This window comes from Anopheles funestus, unplaced genomic scaffold (assembly GCF_943734845.2).
Source record: "Anopheles funestus unplaced genomic scaffold, idAnoFuneDA-416_04 scaffold_30_ctg1, whole genome shotgun sequence".
NCBI lineage: Eukaryota > Metazoa > Arthropoda > Insecta > Diptera > Culicidae > Anopheles > Anopheles funestus.
The window spans coordinates 157770-168318 of NW_026045359.1; the positions used below are offsets into that span (position 1 = coordinate 157770).

At 45.5% G+C, this 10549-nt stretch overlaps 1 protein-coding gene across 4 annotated transcripts in view; it reads left to right on the top strand.

Annotated features, from left to right (window-relative positions):
- LOC125774556 (uncharacterized) overlaps nt 1-10549 on the top strand; it is a 177701-nt gene that overhangs the window by 16259 nt on the left and 150893 nt on the right. The window lies entirely within an intron of this gene.

Consider the following 10549-nt stretch of genomic DNA (forward strand, 5'->3'; position numbering starts at 1 on the left):
AGCCAAGACACATTAGGAAAGACACCTTAGCCAGGACACATTAGCCAAGACACATTAGCCAAGACACATTAGCCAAGACACATTAGCAAAGACACCTTAGCCAAGACACCTTAGCCGAGACACCTTAGCCAAGACACATTAGCCAAGACACCTTAGCCAAGACACATTAGTCAATACACATTAGCCAAGACACATTAGCCGAGACACATTAGCCAAGACACCTTAGCCAAGACACCTTAGCCAAGACACATTAGCCAAGACACATTAGCCAAGACACATTAGCCGAGACACATTAGCCAAGACACATTAGCCAAGACACCTTAGCCAAGACACATTAGCCAAGACACATTAGCCGACACACATTAGCCAAGACACCTTAGCCAAGACACATTAGCCAAGACACATTAGCCGAGACACATAAGCAAAGACACCTTAGCCAAGACACATTAGCCAAGACACATTAGCCAAGACACATTAGCCGAGACACATTAGCAAAGACACCTTAGCCAAGACACCTTACCCGAGACACCTTAGCCAAGACACATTAGCCAAGACACCTTAGCCAAGACAACTTAGCCAAGACACCTTAGCCAAGACGCATTAGCCAAGACACCTTAGCCAAGACACATTAGCAAAGACACCTTAGCCAAGACACCTTAGCCAAGACACCTTAGCCAAGACACATTAGTCAATACACATTAGCCAAGACACATTAGCCGAGACACATTAGCCAAGACACATTAGTCAATACACATTAGCCAAGACACATTAGCCGAGACACATTAGCCAAGACACCTTAGCCACGACACCTTAGCCTAGACACATTAGCCAAGACACATTAGCCAAGACACATTAGCCAAGACACATTAGCCAAGACACATTAGCCAAGACACCTTAGCCAAGACACATTAGCCAAGACACATTAGCCGACACACATTAGCCAAGACACCTTAGCCAAGACACATTAGCCAAGACACATTAGCCGAGACACATAAGCAAAGACACCTTAGCCAAGACACATTAGCCAAGACACATTAGCCAAGACACATTAGCCGAGACACATTAGCAAAGACACCTTAGCCAAGACACCTTACCCGAGACACCTTAGCCAAGACACATTAGCCAAGACACCTTAGCCAAGACAACTTAGCCAAGACACCTTAGCCAAGACGCATTAGCCAAGACACCTTAGCCAAGACACATTAGCAAAGACACCTTAGCCAAGACACCTTAGCCAAGACACCTTAGCCAAGACACATTAGTCAATACACATTAGCCAAGACACATTAGCCGAGACACATTAGCCAAGACACCTTAGCCAAGACACCTTAGCCAAGACACATTAGCCAAGACACATTAGCCGAGACACATTAGCCAAGACACATTATCCAAGACACCTTAGCCAAGACAACTTAGCCAAGACACATTAGGAAAGACACCTTAGCCAGGACACATTAGCCAAGACACATTAGCCAAGACACATTAGCCGAGACACATTAGCAAAGACACCTTAGCCAAGACACCTTAGCCGAGACACCTTAGCCAAGACACATTAGCCAAGACACCTTAGCCAAGACACATTAGTCAATACACATTAGCCAAGACACATTAGCCGAGACACATTAGCCAAGACACATTAGCAAAGACACCTTAGCCAAGACACATTAGCCAAGACACATTAGCCAAGACACATTAGCCGAGACACATTAGCCAAGACACATTATCCAAGACACCTTAGCCAAGACAACTTAGCCAAGACACATTAGGAAAGACACCTTAGCCAGGACACATTAGCCAAGACACATTAGCCAAGACACATTAGCCGAGACACATTAGCAAAGACACCTTAGCCAAGACACCTTAGCCGAGACACCTTAGCCAAGACACATTAGCCAAGACACCTTAGCCAAGACACATTAGTCAATACACATTAGCCAAGACACATTAGCCGAGACACATTAGCCAAGACACATTAGCAAAGACACCTTAGCCAAGACACATTAGCCAAGACACATTAGCCAAAACACATTAGCCGAGACACATTTGCAAAGACACCTTAGCCAAGACACCTTAGCCGAGACACCTTAGCCAAGACACATTAGCCAAGACACATTAGCCAAGACACCTTAGCCAAGACGCATTAGCCAAGACACCTTAGCCAAGACACATTAGCAAAGACACCTTAGCCAAGACACATTAGCCAAGACACATTAGCCAAGACACATTAGCCAAGACACATTAGCCAAGACACATTAGCCGAGACACATTAGCAAAGACACCTTAGCCAAGACGCATTAGCCAAGACACCTTAGCCAAGACACATTAGGAAAGACACCTTAGCCGAGACACCTTAGCCAAGACACATTAGCCAAGACACATTAGCCAAGACACATTAGCCAAGACACCTTAGCCAAGACGCATTAGCCAAGACACCTTAGCCAAGACACATTAGGAAAGACACCTTAGCCAAGACACATTAGCCAAGACACATTAGCCAAGACACATTAGCCGATACACATTAGCCAAGACAACTTAGCCAAGACACATTAGGAAAGACACCTTAGCCAAGACACATTAGCAAAGACACCTTAGCCAAGACACATTAGCCAAGACACCTTAGTTAAGACGCATTAGCCAAGACACCTTAGCCAAGACAACTTAGCCAAGACACATTAGCCAAGACGCATTAGCCAAGACACCTTAGCCAAGACACATTAGCCAAGACACATTAGCCAAGACACCTTAGCCAAGACGCATTAGCCAAGACACCTTAGCCAAGACAACTTAGCCAAGACACATTAGCCAAGACACCTTAGAGAAGACATTTTAGCCAAGACACCTTAGCCAAGACACCTTAGCCAAGACACATTAGCCAAGACACATTAGCAAAGACACCTTAGCCAAGACACATTAGCCAAGACACCTTAGCCAAGACACCTTAGCCAAGACGCATTAGCCAAGACACCTTAGCCAAGAGAACTTAGCCAAGACACATTAGCCAAGACACCTTAGAGAAGACACATTAGCCAAGACACATTAGCCAAGACACATTAGCCGAGACACATTAGCAAAGACACCTTAGCCAAGACACCTTAGCCGCGACACCTTAGCCAAGACACATTAGCCAAGACACATTAGCCAAGACACATTAGCCAAGACACCTTAGCCAAGACGCATTAGCCAAGACACCTTAGCCAAGACACATTAGGAAAGACACCTTAGCCAAGACACATTAGCCAAGACACATTAGCCAAGACACCTTAGCCAAGACGCATTAGCCAAGACACCTTAGAAAAGACACATTAGCAAAGACACCTTAGCCAAGACACATTAGCCAAGACACATTAGCCAAGACACATTAGCCAAGACACATTAGCTAAGACACCTTAGAGAAGACACATTAGCCAAGACACCTTAGCCAAGACACCTTAGCCAAGACACATTAGCAAAGACACCTTAGCCAAGACACATTAGCCAAGACACCTTAGCCAAGACACATTAGCCAAGACGCATTAGCCAAGACACCTTAGCCAAGACAACTTAGCCAAGACACATTAGCCAAGACACCTTAGAGAAGACACATTAGCCAAGACACATTAGCCAAGACACATTAGCCGAGACACATTAGCAAAGACACCTTAGCCAAGACACCTTAGCCGAGACACCTTAGCCAAGACACATTAGCCAAGACACATTAGCCAAGACACATTAGCCGAGACACATTAGCAAAGACACCTTAGCCAAGACACCTTAGCCGAGACACCTTAGCCAAGACACATTAGCAAAGACACCTTAGCCAAGACACCTTAGCCGAGACACCTTAGCCAAGACACATTAGCCAAGACACATTAGCCAAGACACATTAGCCAAGACACCTTAGCCAAGACGCATTAGCCAAGACACCTTAGCCAAGACACATTAGGAAAGACACCTTAGCCAAGACACATTAGCCAAGACACCTTAGCCAAGACACCTTAGCCAAGACGCATTAGCCAAAACACCTTAGAAAAGACACATTAGCAAAGACACCTTAGCCAAGACACATTAGCCAAGACACATTAGCAAAGACACCTTAGCCAAGACATATTAGCCAAGACACCTTAGCCAAGACACCTTAGCCAAGACGCATTAGCCAAGACACCTTAGCCAAGACAACTTAGCCAAGACACATTAGCCAAGACACCTTAGAGAAGACACATTAGCCAAGACACATTAGCCAAGACACATTAGCCGAGACACATTAGCAAAGACACCTTAGCCAAGACACCTTAGCCGAGACACCTTAGCCAAGACACATTAGCCAAGACACATTAGCCAAGACACATTAGCCAAGACACCTTAGCCAAGACGCATTAGCCAAGACACCTTAGCCAAGACACATTAGGAAAGACACCTTAGCCAGGACACATTAGCCAAGACACATTAGCCAAGACACATTAGCCAAGACACATTAGCAAAGACACCTTAGCCAAGACACCTTAGCCGAGACACCTTAGCCAAGACACATTAGCCAAGACACCTTAGCCAAGACACATTAGTCAATACACATTAGCCAAGACACATTAGCCGAGACACATTAGCCAAGACACCTTAGCCAAGACACCTTAGCCAAGACACATTAGCCAAGACACATTAGCCAAGACACATTAGCCGAGACACATTAGCCAAGACACATTAGCCAAGACACCTTAGCCAAGACACATTAGCCAAGACACATTAGCCGACACACATTAGCCAAGACACCTTAGCCAAGACACATTAGCCAAGACACATTAGCCGAGACACATAAGCAAAGACACCTTAGCCAAGACACATTAGCCAAGACACATTAGCCAAGACACATTAGCCGAGACACATTAGCAAAGACACCTTAGCCAAGACACCTTACCCGAGACACCTTAGCCAAGACACATTAGCCAAGACACCTTAGCCAAGACAACTTAGCCAAGACACCTTAGCCAAGACGCATTAGCCAAGACACCTTAGCCAAGACACATTAGCAAAGACACCTTAGCCAAGACACCTTAGCCAAGACACCTTAGCCAAGACACATTAGTCAATACACATTAGCCAAGACACATTAGCCAAGACACATTAGCCAAGACACATTAGCCGAGACACATTAGCAAAGACACCTTAGCCAAGACGCATTAGCCAAGACACCTTAGCCAAGACACATTAGGAAAGACACCTTAGCCGAGACACCTTAGCCAAGACACATTAGCCAAGACACATTAGCCAAGACACATTAGCCAAGACACCTTAGCCAAGACGCATTAGCCAAGACACCTTAGCCAAGACACATTAGGAAAGACACCTTAGCCAAGACACATTAGCCAAGACACATTAGCCAAGACACATTAGCCGATACACATTAGCCAAGACAACTTAGCCAAGACACATTAGGAAAGACACCTTAGCCAAGACACATTAGCAAAGACACCTTAGCCAAGACACATTAGCCAAGACACCTTAGTTAAGACGCATTAGCCAAGACACCTTAGCCAAGACAACTTAGCCAAGACACATTAGCCAAGACGCATTAGCCAAGACACCTTAGCCAAGACACATTAGCCAAGACACATTAGCCAAGACACCTTAGCCAAGACGCATTAGCCAAGACACCTTAGCCAAGACAACTTAGCCAAGACACATTAGCCAAGACACCTTAGAGAAGACATTTTAGCCAAGACACCTTAGCCAAGACACCTTAGCCAAGACACATTAGCCAAGACACATTAGCAAAGACACCTTAGCCAAGACACATTAGCCAAGACACCTTAGCCAAGACACCTTAGCCAAGACGCATTAGCCAAGACACCTTAGCCAAGAGAACTTAGCCAAGACACATTAGCCAAGACACCTTAGAGAAGACACATTAGCCAAGACACATTAGCCAAGACACATTAGCCGAGACACATTAGCAAAGACACCTTAGCCAAGACACCTTAGCCGCGACACCTTAGCCAAGACACATTAGCCAAGACACATTAGCCAAGACACATTAGCCAAGACACCTTAGCCAAGACGCATTAGCCAAGACACCTTAGCCAAGACACATTAGGAAAGACACCTTAGCCAAGACACATTAGCCAAGACACATTAGCCAAGACACCTTAGCCAAGACGCATTAGCCAAGACACCTTAGAAAAGACACATTAGCAAAGACACCTTAGCCAAGACACATTAGCCAAGACACATTAGCCAAGACACATTAGCCAAGACACATTAGCTAAGACACCTTAGAGAAGACACATTAGCCAAGACACCTTAGCCAAGACACCTTAGCCAAGACACATTAGCAAAGACACCTTAGCCAAGACACATTAGCCAAGACACCTTAGCCAAGACACATTAGCCAAGACGCATTAGCCAAGACACCTTAGCCAAGACAACTTAGCCAAGACACATTAGCCAAGACACCTTAGAGAAGACACATTAGCCAAGACACATTAGCCAAGACACATTAGCCGAGACACATTAGCAAAGACACCTTAGCCAAGACACCTTAGCCAAGACACCTTAGCCAAGACACATTAGCCAAGACACATTAGCCAAGACACATTAGCCGAGACACATTAGCAAAGACACCTTAGCCAAGACACCTTAGCCGAGACACCTTAGCCAAGACACATTAGCAAAGACACCTTAGCCAAGACACCTTAGCCGAGACACCTTAGCCAAGACACATTAGCCAAGACACATTAGCCAAGACACATTAGCCAAGACACCTTAGCCAAGACGCATTAGCCAAGACACCTTAGCCAAGACACATTAGGAAAGACACCTTAGCCAAGACACATTAGCCAAGACACCTTAGCCAAGACACCTTAGCCAAGACGCATTAGCCAAAACACCTTAGAAAAGACACATTAGCAAAGACACCTTAGCCAAGACACATTAGCCAAGACACATTAGCAAAGACACCTTAGCCAAGACATATTAGCCAAGACACCTTAGCCAAGACACCTTAGCCAAGACGCATTAGCCAAGACACCTTAGCCAAGACAACTTAGCCAAGACACATTAGCCAAGACACCTTAGAGAAGACACATTAGCCAAGACACATTAGCCAAGACACATTAGCCGAGACACATTAGCAAAGACACCTTAGCCAAGACACCTTAGCCGAGACACCTTAGCCAAGACACATTAGCCAAGACACATTAGCCAAGACACATTAGCCAAGACACCTTAGCCAAGACGCATTAGCCAAGACACCTTAGCCAAGACACATTAGGAAAGACACCTTAGCCAGGACACATTAGCCAAGACACATTAGCCAAGACACATTAGCCAAGACACATTAGCAAAGACACCTTAGCCAAGACACCTTAGCCGAGACACCTTAGCCAAGACACATTAGCCAAGACACCTTAGCCAAGACACATTAGTCAATACACATTAGCCAAGACACATTAGCCGAGACACATTAGCCAAGACACCTTAGCCAAGACACCTTAGCCAAGACACATTAGCCAAGACACATTAGCCAAGACACATTAGCCGAGACACATTAGCCAAGACACATTAGCCAAGACACCTTAGCCAAGACACATTAGCCAAGACACATTAGCCGACACACATTAGCCAAGACACCTTAGCCAAGACACATTAGCCAAGACACATTAGCCGAGACACATAAGCAAAGACACCTTAGCCAAGACACATTAGCCAAGACACATTAGCCAAGACACATTAGCCGAGACACATTAGCAAAGACACCTTAGCCAAGACACCTTACCCGAGACACCTTAGCCAAGACACATTAGCCAAGACACCTTAGCCAAGACAACTTAGCCAAGACACCTTAGCCAAGACGCATTAGCCAAGACACCTTAGCCAAGACACATTAGCAAAGACACCTTAGCCAAGACACCTTAGCCAAGACACCTTAGCCAAGACACATTAGTCAATACACATTAGCCAAGACACATTAGCCGAGACACATTAGCCAAGACACATTAGTCAATACACATTAGCCAAGACACATTAGCCGAGACACATTAGCCAAGACACCTTAGCCACGACACCTTAGCCTAGACACATTAGCCAAGACACATTAGCCAAGACACATTAGCCAAGACACATTAGCCAAGACACATTAGCCAAGACACCTTAGCCAAGACACATTAGCCAAGACACATTAGCCGACACACATTAGCCAAGACACCTTAGCCAAGACACATTAGCCAAGACACATTAGCCGAGACACATAAGCAAAGACACCTTAGCCAAGACACATTAGCCAAGACACATTAGCCAAGACACATTAGCCGAGACACATTAGCAAAGACACCTTAGCCAAGACACCTTACCCGAGACACCTTAGCCAAGACACATTAGCCAAGACACCTTAGCCAAGACAACTTAGCCAAGACACCTTAGCCAAGACGCATTAGCCAAGACACCTTAGCCAAGACACATTAGCAAAGACACCTTAGCCAAGACACCTTAGCCAAGACACCTTAGCCAAGACACATTAGTCAATACACATTAGCCAAGACACATTAGCCGAGACACATTAGCCAAGACACCTTAGCCAAGACACCTTAGCCAAGACACATTAGCCAAGACACATTAGCCGAGACACATTAGCCAAGACACATTATCCAAGACACCTTAGCCAAGACAACTTAGCCAAGACACATTAGGAAAGACACCTTAGCCAGGACACATTAGCCAAGACACATTAGCCAAGACACATTAGCCGAGACACATTAGCAAAGACACCTTAGCCAAGACACCTTAGCCGAGACACCTTAGCCAAGACACATTAGCCAAGACACCTTAGCCAAGACACATTAGTCAATACACATTAGCCAAGACACATTAGCCGAGACACATTAGCCAAGACACATTAGCAAAGACACCTTAGCCAAGACACATTAGCCAAGACACATTAGCCAAGACACATTAGCCGAGACACATTAGCCAAGACACATTATCCAAGACACCTTAGCCAAGACAACTTAGCCAAGACACATTAGGAAAGACACCTTAGCCAGGACACATTAGCCAAGACACATTAGCCAAGACACATTAGCCGAGACACATTAGCAAAGACACCTTAGCCAAGACACCTTAGCCGAGACACCTTAGCCAAGACACATTAGCCAAGACACCTTAGCCAAGACACATTAGTCAATACACATTAGCCAAGACACATTAGCCGAGACACATTAGCCAAGACACATTAGCAAAGACACCTTAGCCAAGACACATTAGCCAAGACACATTAGCCAAAACACATTAGCCGAGACACATTTGCAAAGACACCTTAGCCAAGACACCTTAGCCGAGACACCTTAGCCAAGACACATTAGCCAAGACACATTAGCCAAGACACCTTAGCCAAGACGCATTAGCCAAGACACCTTAGCCAAGACACATTAGCAAAGACACCTTAGCCAAGACACATTAGCCAAGACACATTAGCCAAGACACATTAGCCGAGACACATTAGCAAAGACACCTTAGCCAAGACACCTTAGCCGAGACACCTTAGCCAAGACACATTAGCCAAGACACCTTAGCCAAGACACATTAGCCAAGACACATTAGCCAAGACACATTAGCCGAGACACATTAGCAAAGACACCTTAGCCAAGACACATTAGCCAAGACACATTAGCCAAGACACATTAGCCGAGACACATAAGCAAAGACACCTTAGCCAAGACACCTTAGCCGAGACACCTTAGCCAAGACACATTAGCCAAGACACCTTAGCCAAGACAACTTAGCCAAGACACCTTAGCCAAGACGCATAAGCCAAGACACCTTAGCCAAGACACATTAGCAAAGACACCTTAGCCAAGACACCTTAGCCAAGACACATTAGCCAAGACACATTAGCCGAGACACATAAGCCAAGACACCTTAGCCAACACACATTAGCCAAGACACCTTAGCCAAGACACTTTAGACGAGACACATTAGCTTAGACACCTTAGCCAAGACACCTTAGCCAAGACACATTAGCCAAGACACATTAGCCAAGACACATTAGCCGAGACACATTAGCCAAGACACATTAGCCGAGACACATAAGCCAAGACACATTAGCCAAGACACCTTAGCCAAGACAACTTAGCCAAGACACATTAGCCAAGACGCATTAGCCAAGACACCTTAGCCAAGACACATTAGCCAAGACACATTAGCCAAGACACATTAGCCAAGACACATTAGCAAAGACACCTTAGCCAAGACACCTTAGCCGAGACACCTTAGCCAAGACACATTAGCCAAGACACATTAGCCAAGACACATTAGCCAAGACACATTAGCCAAGACACCTTAGCCAAGACAACTTAGCCAAGACACCTTAGCCAAGACGCATTAGCCAAGACACCTTAGCCAAGACACATTAGCAAAGACACCTTAGCCAAGACACCTTAGCCAAGACACATTAGCCAAGACACATTAGCCAAGACACATTAGCCGAGACACATTAGCCAAGACACATTAGCCAAGACACCTTAGCCAAGACACATTAGCCAAGACACATTAGCCGACACACATTAGCCAAGACACCTTAGCCAAG